Here is a 17,336-nt window from a genome sequence, read left to right as displayed (position 1 = left end):
GGATTGAACTCAAATTACCCCAAGTATTTATTTTGAATTGGATTGGACCTTATCTGGTTTAATCAATATCTAATCTATTGATAGAAGATAAAACTATAGGTGTTAATGGATCAGGTTTGAATTATAACCAATTTAAATTAAAATTAATTTGAACATATTGGATGATCCAAACATTGAATTGACCGATTCAAAATAGTCCAAAATATTCATTAAATGGATTGGACCTGTTCTAGGCTCATATTGGACTGAATTTGTTTAAACTAAATCTAGTCCAATTGACACCCCTAACCGAACCCATAGGCAATACCAAACCCAACCCCTATCCGTCCCTAACAGTTCCTATCACTAAGGCCATACTCTACCATCAGTGTCATCTTGAAGATGGTAAGTATGTTTAGTGTCTAATGATGATAGAACATATTGAGGAAGTATGTTTTGATAACAATTCAACTATCACTATAATACGCATATCCACCACAATTATTGTTAGCCAACAAAACACACTCTCAGTCATGGAGACCAGGGCTATGTTTGGTTCTATGGGTGACTATTGGAAAAACACCACCACATCAATGTCATTTAGGCGTTGGCATTTATTGTGCACGAAACCACTCTTTACTTTCAATATTTATCAAGTAAACATTGAAATCAGAAACACTTGGATTTATGTGCACGAGGCATTGGGAGAAACTTCAAATTTTGGTTTCTCCCAATGCCCCAATGTTTATTGAAATGAAATGCTTACCTAGAGTATGAGAAACACCCATCTTGGATTTAAAGTAACGTTCTTCAATTAAACGTTCATATGAGAAACACCCATCTATAAATGCCCACAGGACCAAACACATATCAGATTTGTTCCTTATAGAGTGTTCCTCACACCAACCTCACAACATGTTTAGCTATGTATTGAGAATATCTCTCGTACATGTAGAGCTGTAAATTAGGTTGTGCTGCCTGTGGCCTAGCGCAAAATTAGGCCAACCTGGCCTGACCCGACCCGGCCTGACACGACACGATGGGATGGGTCGTGTTGGGCTCAAGGTTCTAGGTCCATGGGTTGGACGATACGACACGAACGAGTGGGTTGGGCAGCCCACAGCCCACATGTTGGCACAACCCATGGTCCAAATACAACCCGCTCGAGGAAACTAGCTGCCGATACCCCCCAACAACTAGTTTTTGCTTTTTTTGGAGGGCTTTTTTTATATAAATACCCCCCTCCCAACAGCTATAAATAGCTATATAGGGAGGTATTTATGCATTTTGGCTTTGGAGGGGAGAAAAAATGACAACAATGCCCCCAACAGCTATATAATAGCTAGTTTGAGGGGCATCTGAGTAAAGGGATAAATAGGTTTATAATGACCAAAATACGCTTCTTAACAACTAAAAAACAACTACTTTTTTAGGCATTTTAGGTTCAATTCCTATAAATACCCCTATCCTCCACCATTCTCATCATACCAATTCTCATACTCTCTTGTACACTTTCATACTCTCTCTACTCTCAAATTCTCAACTTTATTCAAGTTTCAACAAGAAGTCTTGCTCAAGTATCTCAAGTTAGCAATTTGGGAGGCTTAGAGACTTTAACCATTAAAATCAAGTTAAGATTTCGAACCAATAATTCGGGCAAGTACAATTAAATTACTTTTTATTTTTTCAAATTAAAAAAAATGGTCCGCTCTTCCTCTTGAAACCAATTCCCCAACATGTTCAATGTTGATGATGTCAATCGTAGTATGACAGTGTCATCACCAATATAGATGCTATTGATGTTGAAGTTCCCACCCCTAGTATTGCTATTAGGGGAAAGAAAGAGGAGCACTGAGTTGACTAGCTCGGTTTGGAAAATATTTAAAATATAAGAGGTTAATGGGAAGGAAAAAATAATCATTTGCAAAAAATGTAAGAGTGACTTTAGTTATAGTAGCAAGGGTGGTACTGGCCACTTGGGCATGCATGCTCTCCCATGAGAAACAAGAAGAAGAAGGGAAGGAAACATCAGAAATACAAATTGGGCGTGGGTTTTTTTGGTACTTTTAAATATTCTCAAGAAAAAAAAAATAAGGCAAGAGTTATCAAAATATATTGTAAATATTGGACAACTATTTTTATCAGCTAAAGATACTAAACTTCAAAGATTTTTATGATATTCTATAAATCCACAATTTAAAAAGTTTCTATAAATACTATTAGATTAAATGATTTTAAATTTTTTTATTCATATAAACAAAATGTAATTTCTATTTTATCAAATGTTAATTATAAAGTTGCAATTACTTTTAATATTTGGAACCCTAAATATAATATAAGTTATATTTATGTTATTGGTTATTTTATTGATGAAAATTGACTTTTACAAAAAAAAAAATTACTAGGCTTGAATGGCCACATAGTGGCCCAGTTGTTGTAACTATTTTAAATACTTTACATAATTATGGTATTGAAAATAAACTTTTTTTTCTATTAGTTTTGATAATGCTAGTAATAATAATTCAATAATAAATATTTTAAAATCTCAATTAAAACCATGTTTAAATGGTAAATTATTTCATATTAAATGTGCATGTCACATCTTAAACTTATGTCCTCAGGATGCTTTAAATATTATTTCTCCTCATATTTCTAAAATTAGAAGTCGTATTTTGTACATTTGAAGTTCTGGAACAAGAAAAAAAGAATTTAAATATTTATCAAAATTATGATTTAAAATATAGAATTTTTGTTTTAGATGTTCAACATTGATGAAATTCTATCTATTATATGTTAGAAAGTTGTATTTCTTACAAACAAATTCTTATTGATTTTTATAATGCAAAAAAATGCCATATGATATTGTATTTGAGGAAGACTGCAAAATGAGTGTTTGTATAAAAGATTTTTTACAAAATTTTTATGATACAACTAATGAATTTTTTTGTGTTTATTACCCAACTAGTTGTATTTTTAGTTAATCATTTATTGATGATTTGTGAATATTTTGCAAAATATAGAAAACATTTACAATTTAAAAGTATTGTTGAAATAATGAAATAAATTTAAAAAATATTGATTGCTCAGCTACAATATTAGATCCTAGGATTAGGAAAGATGGTTTAGATGCTTCACTTGATTTATATTGAGAAGATATGAACATTGAAATTGAAAATAAAATAGAATAAATTAATAGTTTATGATTTGAAATATATAATTTATATGAATCTCAAATGATAGGGCATAGGAAAATTGCAATTTGTACATGTGCAACTTGCACTTCTGAAACAACTAGTTCTAGTAGTGGAAAAGAAAATTTTTAGCCTCTGATAAGTAAGAGGCAGAAACCTACTACCACTTCATCAACAAGTTCATTTATTGGACTTAATTTTTATTTACAAGCTAAATTTTATAATTTAGGTGATTTATTCGACATAGACAAAATGAATAATTTTGATATTTTAGCTTAATGGAATGAACATTAAAAAAAATTATCCAGTTCTTGCCGCCATGGAACGTGATTTACTAACCCCTTTGGTGTTTACAATTCTATTGGAGTATTGTTTTAGTGCATGTACTAGGGTGTTGGATGACAATAGAAGCTACATGAATGATGAAAGTCTAGAATGTGCATATGCTTGAAATTAAGATTGGTTGGCTGTTGAGGATAGATTACAAAATAAAAGAGGGCATAACACTTCACCTGATGTTTCACTAGAAGCAAATGATGATTAGGGTCAAGGAGATGCAGGTGGAACTCAAACAAAAATGATGAAATCAATATTTTTTTTGTTTTTCAATTTTATTTAAATTATTTATTATTTTTTTCAACAATGTGGTTTTTTATTTTCAATTTATAATATTATTATATTTTTTATATTTTATTCTATTTTCAATATTTCATTCATCCATTGACCATTGTATTGTTCAAATTCAATGAAATAAAATTCCTATTTTTTCCAATTTGTTGTCTATTTTATATTTTGTTAAGTATTTTTCATTTTTTGTTAACTTTTTTATTTTTTCAATTTGTTCCCAAAGTTAAGTAGTTTACTTAGAAAAAAATCAAATTGTAAAAGAAAAAAAAAAAAAAAAACTGATTAGCCTAGTATGGCCCATGCCCAAGGCTCAAACCATACCTCAGCCCGACATGGCTTGCAGCACCTCCAACCTATGCTGTGACACGACACAGGCTCACATGGGCTTGAGTTGCGGAGTAAATCTGAATTCCCAAACATGATCGGAGTCGTCTAACATCACATATTTGAAAGGACTAATGATTTATATATTAGTTAGCATATATGACCAAGGATCAAAATATATATTAAGCATATCATATCCATATCAATGCACCCAAAACACATGAATATGCGAGTAAGAATAGTTTTCATGGTTTTATAGCTTTGGGGGCTTTAATAGCATCCCTCTAATACCAATAAAAAATAAAAATAAGCTAGTGAATATTACCTACATCAATATGCACCAATGCCCATTTCTAGGTATTAGGTGTATGAAATTTTAATCGTTGTATGTGACATTACACAATCAATCTTATGAAGAAATAAAAGATAAACTGATAAAAACTAAAAGGAAGTAAAAACATTTAGATTTTGATATTTTAATCATTGCATGTGACATTACACAAGCAATCTTATGAAGAAATAAAGATAAATTGATAAAAACTAAAAAGAAGTAAAAACGTTTAGATTTTGAAAATTTTTATTCCATTTCTTGTCTTAGTCTTAAAGTATTGAGTGAATTGAAAGATTAAAATATTTTTTGTCATTTCTCAATTATATCTCAAGTAAACTTATAATTGTATTATATACATATTTAGTCAATGTTTTTAAAAACGACCCGGAAACAGAACTGGTCAGGGGACCATTTTCTGGTTTGGCGGTTCAACCGTCCGGGTCAAACGGTTCAACCTGTGATGTCATAAATCAATTAAAAATAACAGAAAATTAAATAAAATACAGAAAATAAAACTATCTAAATACAAAAATAATAATGTGCATAACACATAGAAAATACAAAAATCACAAATAAAAAATTCTAAAAAATACAGAAAAAACACCAAAAAATAAAAAATACAGAAAAAATAAACATAAATTAGTATGTGTTGAGTCATACTCAAACATGTGCAGGAAATACAAAAAAAAATCCAATGAACTACAGAAAAACACCAAAATTTGTGAAAAAAATAGAAAAAACACAGAAAATTGCAAACAAATACAGAAAAATACTGAAAAAAAAACATAAAAAAGAAAGTAAAATGTTTTAGTGATATGTGTTCAGTCATATGTTTGCAGAAAATACAAACAAAAAATCCAAAAAAAAAAGGATTTCATCATTCTTTGACATCACAATTATCATTCTTAGACATAGCAAATAAGAAAAGAATTGAAAAAAAAAAATTAATAAAGCAAATGTGAGTATGTGAATCTCTTTAACTAATTAAGCAAAGAATTCAGCAAAAAAATAATAATTAAGAAAGATTAATTAAACAAAGAATTAAGCAAAAAATTCAGAGAAGTAAGCATTTTATATCTTCAGGTCCTTCACAGTTTCACTGTCGGTAATGGTGGTGTGACAGTGTTAAACTCACAAAAATCGCTGCTGGTGGGCTTGGGATTGGTCGCAGGTGATTGTCGTTGCAACTATTACTGCCGTTGCAAGTCATTGATAAATAGAGTAGACTAAGATTTTAGAGGTTACTACTTCACTTGTTGCAAAATCTACGCTGGCCGCCGTAGATGAAGCTCACTGCCATCGCCGGTCGCCGTCAGTCGCTGTGTGTCGCTGTCGGACGTCGTAGGTCATGGTCGTCGCAGGTGGTCGGTTGTGCGAGGGCTGAGAGGAGGGAAGGGTTAGAACGAAAATGGGAGTCATTATAACCCTAAACTTTCGTAAGAGGTGGGGTCGGGGATATGGGGGTCATTTTATTTTTGTTTTTATTATTTTTTTAAACCAACGAAAATAAAATTGGTAGCCCATGAACCACTGCCTGGGTCAAACGGTTTAGTAGTTCAACTACCCAAGTTAGCAGTTTTTTGACTTTTTCAACGTGTTTTAAGGATTTACCGGTTATAGTATAATCGGACTCAGGGGGCTGAATGATTATCGGTTTTTCCGGTCTTACGATCTGGTTCGACCCAGTTTTGAAAACCATGTATTTAGTAACTATGGTACTAGACTTTGGCCCTGTTTGATGATTAAGTACTTGTTAAAAGTACTTGTTTCACAAGTACTTAGAAGTACTTGTTTTAACAACCCTTTAGGCTGTTTGGTAACCCGCTTTTTCAAATCACTTATTATGTTTTTAAGTACTTATTGGGGTGGAAATGTTTGGTAAGATACTTTCCCCATAAGTGCTTATATTTATACAAATGACAATTTTAGCCCTCAATTCTCTTATACATATATACAATACTTTTCAATAATAATAATAATAATAATAATAATAATAATAATAATAATAATAATAAGACGATGAACAGGGGAGAGGTTGTCGCCACTACAACTCCCCTATTCTCCCTTCGAGCGATAGAGAGTGTCGACAACCTCTCCTTAGTCTTTCTCTCCCCCTCTCTCTCTCTATCTCTCCTTTTCTTCTTCTTCTTCTTCTCCTTTGTTTTTGTTCTTCTATAACCACTGAACCACGAACAAGACATTGTTCATCTTCCTCTCCAAAAGAGAACCAGCGGCAGCTAAATGTCTCTCTTTCAATTCTTCAACACCCGATTTGTTAGGGACTGGTTCCTGTTTCAGAGACGTTGTTCATCGTTTGGTTCCTCTCCACGAGCAAGACACTATTCATCTGTTTCAGAGATCTGAGATCGAGGTACGAGCTATGTTTCATAGATTTGACTTCAAAACATAGAGGAAAGAGGCCAAACGACAGGTCCGTCGGCCACGGTTCCTCACTGCCGATCATCGCTAATGGACCTGCAACTGGTGCACCGCTGTTGCTAGGGTTTGAGGATCGAATGAGTGGAGAAGGGGGAGGTATAACCTTGTGGGGGTATTTTAGTCATTATACAAATTTGTCAGGGAATGGTTCGTCCTAATATTTTGGAGAAGTACTACAAGAAGTAGAAGTACTTAAAAAAAGCCAACTTGAAGTCACTTTTTCAAAGAAGTACTTCTTTAGAAAAAGTACTTTTTCCCCACTTTTTTACCAAACACCCATAAGTACTTAAAAATCACTTAATGTGTCGTCCTGTGTCTTAAAAGAAGTACTTATTAAAAATGTTCTCAAATAGGGCCTTTATTTAGCTTTGGTGGTTGGAAATTGGAATGGCTTAGAAATGGGCAGCTTAAAGTGAAGAAAGTGCAATAATTGGATCTTTTTAAGGACAATACTTTAAGTATATTAATTAAATAATCAATATACTTATTTAATTAATCAATATATATGACTGACAACTCTGGAGGAGGCCATGTGAAGCCACGGGAACAGAATATATATGACTGACAATTTTGGAGGAGGCCATGTGAACTAGACCATGTTCACCGTACTTCGTTTTGCTCACATCATTTGCTTAAGTAAATATCACAGCTCCATGGTAAAATTTTGTTCGTATAAAACAAAATTGAGTGCAATTCTTTTCGTATTTGAATTGAATAATGTGGATAGTCCATCTAATTCAGAAGTCGGTAATTGGAAACATGTAGAGTGTAAATACAAATATGTATTTTATATTATTTTGAACACATTTGGAAAGAGTATAAATACAAATATATAAAGTGCAAAACCTTATATTTTTTATTATTTTATACACATTTGTAATGTATATACAAATATGAAGAATACAAAATCTTGTATTTTTTATTATTTTGCATATATTTGCACTTTATATACTTGTATTTTTAACCTTCTCAAACTGAATCAAATCATTTTTAGAGAGAGAAAAAGATAAAATTGTTAGAATTCACTATGCAAGAAAGAGACTTTGTGTAATAGGATCACTGAAATATAGGGACAATAATTTACAAGGTTCTTTTGTGACAATCAATGACCAAGTACATCACCATTCCATAACCATAATGTTAGATACTCAAAAATTAAATATCAAGTGTGTAATTAATACGGTATTTTTTATTTTATTTTTTGAGTCTAACACTTTATAAAGTTGTACCTTCACATGGTTACTATTATTTAAGCCTATTAATTAGATCCAATTATCCAATTCAAAGTATTCAATATATCTATACTATTATAAAAAGTGCGAATGAGGTCTAGATTCTAGAAACTCTTGACTTTTTGAATTTGGTCTCCCTATAGTTATGACTTATGAGAGCCAAAACATAATTTGAATTACTATTTTTATTAAATTCATTATATTCCTCATCATTAAGTCCTATATTTAAGGTATTAAATCCCATTTTATTTCATTAAATCTTATGTTTTAGACACATTAAATGAATAAAGTTTGTGAACTTTTCTTGACTAAAACACTTCTATTTATGAATTTAATCCCTCTTTAACTTTGTAGGCAAAAAAATGTTATTTAAAGTACTATTACTTTGCACTTCATTAAATTTCCTCTCATTCTTTCTCCTTAGGTATTTTATTTGAAGTATTTTTGTTTTTCACCAATAAGTTCTTTAAAGTAAATATATATCTAATATTATTAATAATGTAAAACCTATGTTCAAAACTAACATGAAAAATAATTAAATAAACCATCCTTTTGATTGAGTTGAAACTGACAAGTAAATAGTTCAACCATCGACACTAAATGGGTCAATAAATGTTCTCATAGTTAAATAATAAAAATATAAATATAAATGTTACAAAAATTATAAAAAAAAATATTACAAAATTTAGGCACATCTCTAATATTATCTATCTATCATATCAAACAACATTAAGTATGCTAAATAAAAGTATTTTTATCTGATGGAAATGAAATGCAAGATTTAAAACTAACCCAAAATGAAACTATTTTCCTATTCAAGTGGTGGGTCAATGATTCGACCTTTTAGGTAAAATGTATCGACCCATGATATCATAAATAAATAATAAGAATTTAAAAAATATGGAGACACAAATTATTAAAAACATAGAAATTTTGTAAAAAAAACATAGAAATTTTGTAAAAAAAACATTTAGGTGCATCTTTAATATTATGTTTTCATCATATTAAAAAAAATAAATGTGATAAATAAGAGTTATTTTTATTAATGATAGAAATAAAATTATAAACTAAACTAACTTAGAAAAAATATTGTTTTTTCAATGGGCTTAACTTGAGCTCGAATTAACCTAGCTCGTAATTTTTGGTCCTTAACTTGGGCCTAGGCCTAGGATCAAAAGTTTGGGCTTTTTTTAAATTTCAAGTTGGACCCAAGCCTATCCCTTAGTTAGTTAAAGTCAAGCCTGATTATATGCATACAATCATAAATACATATATAACACATATTTGAATACATGCATGTATATTCAATTATATACATACATTTTATGAAAAAAATTTGTCATGAGACTAATTGATAGAACCAAGTCCAAGACTAAACCATGTACATCAAATTTCAATGCAAGTTGGAGGTTGGGCCCAAGATGAATAGATTAGGCTTGACTTTGGTCTGAATCTTTAGGTCCAATCCATAGGGTTAGGATTGGGTTAAGCTTAAATTTGGCCTAACCTACTTGATTTGCACCATAATGGTCCAATCGTTTGGGTAAGTGAGTTAACCAATGATGTCATAATGAAAATAATAAAAATTAAAAAAAAAGATAGAAACACAAAAAATACAAATACAAAAAAATTATAGAAAATTTTGAGATATCTAAGATATTATAAACTTATCATATCAAACAAAAAATAAGTGTGATAAAAAAGAATTATTTTTAGAATTAATTATGCAAATAGAATAAAAAATTTAAAGTTGCCCAAAAATGATATTGCTTTTTTTTTTCAAGTCAAATAGGCTAGCACATGGTTTCATAATTATATGATAAAAACTCAAAAAATAGATAGAAATAAAAATATAGAAAGCACAAAAATTTGTGCACATTTCTAATATATATATATCATATCAAATAAAAATAATTATGATAAATAAGAAGTACTTTTATTAGCTATGAAAATGAAATATAAAATCTAAATACATTATCACATCATGCTTTTATAACTTATCATTTTTAAATAGTTCTAATAAGGATATTGAAATTATTAATGTTATTTGAAATTAACACATGCAAAGCATGTGCATATTTACTAGTTAATCTAAAAACTGATATGGTATGATATGCAGTGATACATTGTGATATTTTGAATCTTGTATAGAATGGCTTCGCTCATTACACACTTGATTAACAAAGGGTTTTGGAGGGAGTAATACAACATATTAACCAAATTCTTAATCCCGTCCAACTTGGAACTTCTGAAGGGAACAATAGTAAAATGAGAAACAGAGGTGATGAATGAGGAAATTTGACAAGAATTAAATCATATATATCTCAGACTGAATTCCCCATTCCTTGGGTTAGCTTCAGGCGGTATTATTTTTTAAAACTTATAACATTAGATTAAATGTTATTTTTTCTTCATTTTGGCAAAATTACCAAATACATATATAAAATTTTCTTTATGCTTATCGCAAAGGAAATCGATACTATATTTTAAAATGCAATTGTGTGCATTAGCTTACTCTCTTTTACTTACCAACCCCCTTATAATTTTGTACTTTTTTATTTCAAGTAAAAGAAATCAAATTGGGACTACTTATAATTGATCCAAATAACTCCCCTTTAACATGGGCATCTTTTAACACCAGCCCATGCATCACATCACATTGGTCTCCACTCGTACCCATGAAAATTTAAGATATCATATGCCTATCAAGCTATGTAACATATTTTGGTAAATAAAATGAAACACCTCCTCCGAAGCCTAAAGGCTGATCTTCACACATTAAACTCCTTGGTGTAGAAACCATGAACACTATTTTAATAACTTAAAACATCATATGCCTTAAATTAGATATGAAAAAAAACTTATAATAGATTAAGATGGGCATTTATGAAAACAAGGAGGTTGTTTAGTTTTGTGCCATTAATTTAATAAATGTTTTGTATGTAATATTCATCTTGAAAAATGAGAAAAATTGCTGATAAACGTTTTTTAATGTTGTTTGATAGTTAGGCACCATTAGATTAGACACCATCCGGTGCCACATAAGTTTTTTTTCTTAAGGTGCTACATAAGCTGAATAAGAAGAAAAACACCTTGGTGTTGGGGGAAATGTTAAGGGCCCATTTTGTTTGTGGGAGTAGGATCTGGACTTGGAATCGAAATGGGTCATTCCAATTCCAATTGTTTGGTTGGATGAGATTGGAATCCCATTCTTATTCCTAGTGGAATGACATTCTCCCATTTAAGGGAAGGGCCATTCCCTCCCCTCCCTTGGGAATGAGATTTCATTCTCGCCAGCCGATTCCAATTCCAATTCCCATCTGAACCAAACAGCCAATGGAATTTCAATTTTGACCTATTTCGATTCCAAAAACAAACCAAATAGATGCTAAAAGAAGCTTCCCCTAACAATTGGTTCTCATAAAAACCAATACAAACATTTATTTGGTAAACAATTTACCAAATATTTTAAAATAAATTCCTATGTGACAAAGAATTAGCACTGTTTTTTAGATAAATGACAATGAAACCAACGGCAGTATTGCAACCTTAAGAGTTTAATTACTATATAACCCTACATTGAATTAGACGAAATGACATCTTAGTGGAGCCACTCCAATACATCAAAGGCTTGATTCTCGGTTTTAACCCTACACTACCTGTCCTAAGAAAAGTGAACTCTTATAAAAAAACAAAAAACTTTAACCTAAATTGGATTTCGTAAACATCTTTTCATCCAACTTTATGAATTGGCTTCAGGCATTTAACCTTCAGCATTCAACCGGCCATCCCTATTTACTCTCACAGATTTTTATCCTATGCACAATGGCTTTAACTGTCAATTCATTGTTAATTTGCAGACAATTGTACTATGTTGTTTTCCAAAGCTAAGCACTTGGCTTGCAAGCAGCTGAGAGAAATCTTCCAGAGCTATGCCAAAGATTCAATGCAGTTAACGAGAGCTTCAAAAATCAGAACTTCGCAACGAAATCTGATTTGCAGTCGGAATTGTGAGAACCCATAAACTATATACATCATGAAAAATACAGATAGTGTCAGTTTGATTTGCAGTCGGAATTGAAATCTGAATCCGAATAAATTGTCATAGTCTTTTTGATTCATACAGAAATTAAAGTAAGAATTGAATTCAGTTAGAATGAGATTTTATTTTCAAGAAATGGGACCATTCCTTCAAATGAAAAAATGCCATTCCACCAGAGGATTTTAATTCCGCCCAATCAATCAAATAGTTGAATCGAAATGATCCATACAGATTTTGTTTAATCCAAATCTGACATGAAGTTACGCCAACCCAAACCCGACTTGATTAAATGGGGCAATAGACCAGGTTTAACGCATGTTACCTCAACCCAAACCAAACCTGAATTGCGAGTAAGGCTGATCCAACCTTAACTTGATAAGGTTGGAGCAGTGCGGGTTTAATTCGTATCTTGACCCATTAGTCCATTACATTAAATATCCTTATATGGAGAGTTAAATAACTTAAATTGGCTGTCGATCAATCTAATTCAACCTCTTTGAATAACTTATGTCGAGTGGCTTGTCAAGATTATCTAACTTCTTTCTTAAGCGATTAAAGTAGTTGTCAACTACGATAGCTTATATTATATGTTTATGCAGTTAAAGATTCAATACCAAATGTTGATTTATAGTGACAGGCACTTAAATGTCTATCACAAAAAAAAAAAAAAACAATTTTTTTGATATACAGTCAGTGACAAACAACTTAAGTCATAAAAAAAATTGATTTAGAGTGACAAACAATTAAACCATTGTCGCAAAATATTGATTTATAGTAATGAACAATTGATTGGCTGTCACAAAATCATAAAATCTTAGACAATTAGCATTTGTAACAGAAAAATAATGAATAATAATGAATAATTAAACATTGTCACAATATGTTAATTTATAGTGACGAACAATTAAATGTTTTAAGAAATTACAAATTTTGATTTATAAGCTTAGTTTGGAAGGAGTACAAATACAAATATATATGATACAAATACATATAAAATAATACAGATTAGAAGGTTTTGCACTCTACATATTTGTATTTGTACTCCTCCCAATTTGAGCCATAGCGATGGATAATTGAATATCCATCACAAAATTTTTATTTATAGTGACGAACATTAGGTATTTGTTACAAAATCATGGTATGATAATAGACAATTAAATGCTTATTGTAAGTTAAAATCACAATATCTTCATTTGGGACATGTCAAATCCAGACGTTTAGACGTTTGAGCTATTGACTTGCAGCCCAAAGGTAAACAAGGTTTAGCATCTAGGCCAATTTTTAAATCATTGTACATATATAGGCTGTTTTGGGCTGAGTTTTCTTGGCTTAAATTAGGGGAAAATTACCATCCCGAGTCGTATATCTTTGTATACCCAATCCTTCAACTATTTTTTTTTTTTTTATATTTCATTTTATTTAGGGGTTTAGCATATTAGTAGAACAGTAGTGAAAACAGTAAGAAGTGAGAATTTCAACCACTTCATGCTGAATAGATCATGGGGTCATTGACTTTAGTAGTCTAATCTCTACCAGCAAGTTTAGGATATAAAGATATTAGTTGAACAGATAACTAGAGAATTTACAACTCCCAACTTCACTAGATTTGGTGAAAAAGGATATTAACACGGACAAAGAAAGTCATAGTTATATAATTAGTAAAAAATATTAAATAATTAAAATTTTAAGAAACATAATTAAATAATTCATCAAATAATAAAATATTCAGTGGAATTGTTAAATAATTAAACAATAGAATGACAAAATAATTAAATAATTAACTATTACTAAAATAATTCAATAATTATGAAAAATGATTAAATAATTAATAAAATATTTATATAATTAAATAACTAAAAACATTTATGCAATTTCTAGCAACATTAAAAAAAATCGTTGCTATGCAACTCCTTTTAATCCAATCCAACATTCGATTCAATTATCTTGAAATTTGATGATCAAATTTGAATTTTAATTTCTGCATCCAATTAATAATTAGATTGGATGTGGATTTAACTCCATTCAATTCAATTAAAATCTAAATCTGATTATACTTTAATATATATATATAACTTATATAAATATATGAATATATAATTTTATATATTATAGTATATATAAAATTATTTATATATATATGATAAATTTAATATGTCATATTTATATGAAATCCCAATTGGAACATGGGTTTTCAACGATAAACTATCCTAAGTTCAATGAATTTGGATGAACCCAATCTGTTTACAACTCTATTTGGTATTTACTTTTAAGTTTTAAGTGGCACTTTTTTACAAGATTTTCAAAACTGACCCGGAAACAGAACCAATGTGGCCACTAGTTTCTGGGTCAGCGGTTTGATTGTTTAGGTCGAACGGTTCGGGACTGGTTACATTATTAGGGAAAATGTAGTTGTTTAGACTTTTAGGTAACTAGCTTTTTCTGAGAGGTTGTGGTTATCGACTAAGAAAGAAAGAATGAAGAGAAAAGAAAAGGAAAGAAATGAAAGAAAGAAAGGAAGGAGGGAAGGAGGAGGAAGAAGGAAGAGGTGGAGGAGGATTTGACCTTCACCGGTGATGATGATGGTGACGGTGACGATGGCAGTGGACAGAGGCAACCATAGAAACATAGATCTAATTTCTCTCCGGTCTCCAACCTCTGCAATCTTCTTCTTCTTCTCTCTAATATATCTAGGATCTAGTGATCTCAGATCTGAGGTCGTTCTTGTTTTAGATCTGAGATGTTCTCTATCTCTCTCTTTCCACTGCAAAAATATAGTTTTGGATTGAATATAACAAATGGTAAAATGGTAATCTATTAGTAGCCGATAGTTTGTTTAACGCTGAATTACTTACATATTCCCTAGACATTTTAAAAAGTTATGGTGAGTTTTAGACAAGATGGGCACTTACAACTAAATGTTTTCCTTCAGAACAGGCTTGATGCTAGTATAACCTTATAACAAAAACTGTCCCAATATTACAACATGATGTGTCATGCATGCCACATCAGCAATTACTTTTATGAGATGTCACACTATTGTCATGATAAATATATGGCATCAATGTTTCTTGATGTGTCATGGTGTGTCCTTCAGCATAGTCTTGAAACATCAAATTGGCGTTTCTTGAATTGCCTTGGTGATCCTAAATCACCCTAGTGACATGCACATTGAAATTTGAAAAAAACTTACTACTTTTATGAGATGTCACATTATTGTCATTATAAATATATTTTAATATTAAGCCAAATCATAAATGCTTAGTCAACTTGCAGAAGGGGTTTGGCGCCTAGATCAGGTCAATGGTTTTCTTGAGAAGGAGATCATCCACAGTATTCAGGGGTCCGATTTGAGACTCTTTAACAACCAAGATAAAATAGTTTGGCTCCCTAAGGTGAAGGGGGATTTTTTTGTAAAATCAGCTTGGTCATTTTATAGAACTGCTCATCCCACAGGGAACTGGACCAAGATGGTTTGGAATGCTCTAATTCCAACCAAGATAAGTTTCTTTGTTTGGAAACTTATGGTTGGGAAGGTTGGAGTGGATGCTGATATAAAGGGGTTGGGAGTTCCTTTAGTCTCCATATGTATGAGATGTCGGGATCCCTTAGAAGAAGATATCAACCATTTGTTGATGCATAGCTGCTTAGCGTAGAAAGTGTGGATTTTCTTTAGCAAAATGCTAGAGCTACCTTTCAGGGGAAATGAGATTATTAAGGAGCTTCTCTCCACTTGGTTTTTAACAGCTTCCGCTAAAAATTAATGGGCTATTGTGGTAGGGCTGATAGTTTGCTTTGCAGTTTGGGAGATTTGGAAATAAGTTCTGATGCTCCAAGTTGGTGATTTGGGTGATAGTGTGGTGGCTTCATGAGGTTTCTTATTCTTTAACTCTAACCCACAAGTTGAGTTTTAATCAACAAGTCTCCTTATAGGGATTGGGATTGCGGATCCAACCAATTAAAGGAATGAACATCAAAGCAGTGCATTTATTGGCGGTTCCGGAGATTTATATAAAACTAAATGTAGATTTTGCTTCCAGAGGAAACCCGAGCCCCTGTGGTGGAGGGGATATTATCAAAGATGAAATGAATAGTTTTATTTGTTCTTTCTCTAACACTTATGGAACTGAAACAAACTTAGTTGCAGAAGCTATGGCCTTGCTGGATAGCTTGCACTTTGTTGTTGCTCTTGACCTAAACAAGATTATGGTGGAGTCTGACTCCAAAATTTTGATTGACATCCTTAATGGTGATTGTACAGCCTCGTGGAAGCTTTGGTTTTGGTTGCGTTGAGTACAAGAGCTTAGGAATATATCGGAATTCTTCTGTGTTCATATTTACCGATAAGCTAACCAACTGACGGATGCTTTTGCAAAGTTCGGTTGCTTAACTCAAAAATTTGTTTATGATTGCATAGAAACTCTTTCTTCACACGTACAAAAATTGGTTACAGCAGATGGTCTAGGTCTTTCTTTTTTGCGAATTCGTTGATTCAAGGGGTAAGGCTTCACGTCCCCCCCCCCCTCCAAGGTTTTTTTACAAATGAATAAAGCTACATGTAGATGGTGCTTGCTCTTGCAAAGTTCAGTTGCTTAACTCAGAAATTTGTTTATGATTGCATAGAAACTCTTTCTTCACACGTACAAAAATTGGTTACAGCAGATGGTCTAGGTCTTTCTTTTTTGTGAATTCGTTGATTCAAGGGGTAAGGCTTCACGTCCCCCCCCCCCCTCCAAGGTTTTTTTTACATATGAATAAAGCTACAGTGGCCACCCCTCCACCGGGAGTAAATTTGGGTCTAAAAAAACCCTAGTTAACTTACATCTCAATTTTTTTTTTCATTTTTCAAAAAAAAAAAAAGAAAGGTAAAACGGAACTTCTGGATCAAGGCCCACTTATCAATTGGAACGTTTGTGAAATACTCTGGTGCTAAACACCAACTATATATAAGGTGAGATGTGTGGACACATCATGTTGGAGCAGTTTTATTTTACCCCCTTTTTTAATAAATTTAACTACAACAAACAAATTTCGATCAACTACCAACTCATGAATCCAACAACATTCCAACCAGCCATTGCAACTCATACATTGGAGAAGATCTCCTCATGAAAGATGGATGATTTCTCTGCACCTGGATCAATTACAGCTTTTTCCGCTTTCTTCATTCTCGG

Source organism: Nelumbo lutea, chromosome 1 (assembly GCF_056320005.1).
Source record: "Nelumbo lutea isolate HS-2025 chromosome 1, American lotus-T2T, whole genome shotgun sequence".
Taxonomy (NCBI): domain Eukaryota; kingdom Viridiplantae; phylum Streptophyta; class Magnoliopsida; order Proteales; family Nelumbonaceae; genus Nelumbo; species Nelumbo lutea.
The sequence above is the reverse complement of the archived record's forward strand: the minus strand, read 5'-3'. Positions refer to the sequence as shown.